Source organism: Propithecus coquereli, unplaced genomic scaffold (assembly GCF_000956105.1).
Source record: "Propithecus coquereli isolate 6110/MARCELLA unplaced genomic scaffold, Pcoq_1.0 Scaffold535, whole genome shotgun sequence".
Lineage (NCBI taxonomy): Eukaryota > Metazoa > Chordata > Mammalia > Primates > Indriidae > Propithecus > Propithecus coquereli.
Window position 1 is genome coordinate 728225 of NW_012151230.1, and position 2157 is coordinate 730381.

Below are 2157 nucleotides of genomic sequence, written 5' to 3' on the forward strand. Positions count from 1 at the left end.
CACCTGCTCTGGGGCGGTGGCAGAGGGCCGGGCGCGGATCCCTCCCCCGAGGGCCGGTGGGAGGTTCCCAGGCCCCTCCGTGGCCCCCAAGTCCCATTGCTGCAGGTCGGGCAGTTACGGAGCCTGGGGGTGTCTGCACACGCTCGGCCGGGGGTCAGGAGGCTTCCTGTGGCTCCGTGGCAGGGGCAGCAGACACAGCACCGACCTACCGTCCCGGCCCTGCCCCAACCCTCCACCGCGGCGTCACTGCAGCTGGGTGGGTTTAGGAGGGTTTAGGAGGCGGCGCAGGCTCGCAGGAACGGGCATGTCAGGGAGCCTGCCGTGGGAGCAGGAGGCGCAAACCGGCCCTGACCGGACTGTCGCAGGAGCCTGACGTGGGGACGTGGGGACGACGGCCTGTGCCTGAGCAGACGCCTCGCGCTGTCCGTGCACCTAGTGCCCCTGGGTCGGGTGACGGGGGCTTGTCCAAGCCACTCCTTGCAGTGTCCCCTGGAGTGAATGTCCTCGGTTTCCCCGACTCCACACCCTGCCTGTTGCGCTGCGCCCCTCCTTGCGCTGAAGGCCGCTTCTCGCCACCGCTGGGGGCCCCAAAGGAGCCGGGCAGGTGGGGCAGGTGGCCGGCCTGGCGCTGCGCCCTGGGGGCGGCTGGTCCTTCTGCACTGCGGCGCCAGGCAGCATCCCTTCTCCTGGCCCAGCCTCCCCAGGGCTCCCCGACCTGGGCCCCACGGCCTCCCCTCCGGTCCGTGTGCCCCGACACCCCAAGTTTTGTGCTTTAAAGTCTCGTGGTCGGAGACCCGGTGCACAGAGCTGTTCACCACCTGGTGTGGCTGCAACGGTGGAAACTCACTTCCCACAGTCTGGAGGTTGCACGGCAAAACCAGGCTGCAGCAGGGCTGGTCTCCAGGGAGGGCCCCCCGCCTGGTTGGTAGACACCACCTTCTCGCCGTGTCCCCACGTGGCCGAGGGAGCGGGAGGCGGCGTGTGTGTTTGCAGCCCCAAGCCCCAGTGGGGCAGCCTTGGTGAGGGGTGGCCCTTCCTCCCACCTACCTGTGGACATCCCTGGGGCTCTGAGACGATTCCTGCCTGCAGCAGGTGACAGGTGAGGAGGAGGAAGCCCGGCCCCGGGGCTGTGGACCTGCCCTGCCAGCCACTCCCAGAACCTCCTGCCCCAGGGTTCCAGGCAGTGCGAAAACCGCCTGGCCGGCGCAGCGCCTCCAGCCGGATGGCACTTCCGGCTGCTCCCTGGCCCCAGGCCCTTCCTGCGCTCCCGGTAATTGAATCTCCTGTCAGTGCCCAGAAAATGAACTGTAATTGCTCCGGGAAATGCCGCTGCTTACGGTAAGAGCCAGTTTTACGTCCGCGCGAGCCCGTCCCGTTCCCGTACAGCCTCCCAGGAGACGCCCCGTCACAAGCCAGCCACCTCCACCCAGACGCCAATGGCTTCGCCTGCCGGGGCCCCGCCCCGGGCTGAGGGGTCTCCAGGGGCTGCAGCAGCGGGTGGAGCAAGGGTCCGTGGATCTGTGCCACGTAAGACTCCCGTGGACAGCACAAGATGCTGAATCCAGACGGAATCGAGGGCACCCGTGCGCTGGCAACTGCGGGTTAATGCTTCGTGATTCATAAACTTTCTTTTATTGTCATTTCTTAGGACAGTCCGATCCCTGGCCCTGGCCAGCACTGCACCCTGGAGTCCCCAGCCTGAGGCGCAGGCGAGGCTGCAGCGGCCTCTGGTGGCCACCTGCGCCAGGACACCGGCCCTCCTCGCCTGGCCCTGCCCCTCGGGCTCCCCAGGCCTCACGGCTCCGGGAGCCGCTCAGGTGCGGCAGGCAGCTGAGCACACAGGACCGCACACATGTGCACGAGCCCCGTACGTGCCTGCAGGTGGCCCAAGTGCTCGTGGGGGCAGGCGTGGCACAGCATGACAAGCGCTATGAAGGGGAACCACAGGTATGTGCACATGCACGACTACAAACAGGGTGCCCAGAGCAGGCCTCCTGGGGCCACGTTCAAACTGGGGCCGTAATGATGGGGCAACGCAGGGAAGAGCTGCAGAGGCGGATGGTGTGGCAGTGCAAAGGCCCAGGGGCAGGTGCCAGCACAGCACAGTCTGGGGAGGAAGAGGAAGCACCCAGCTGGGCAGCAGGGCTGGCTCCTGTC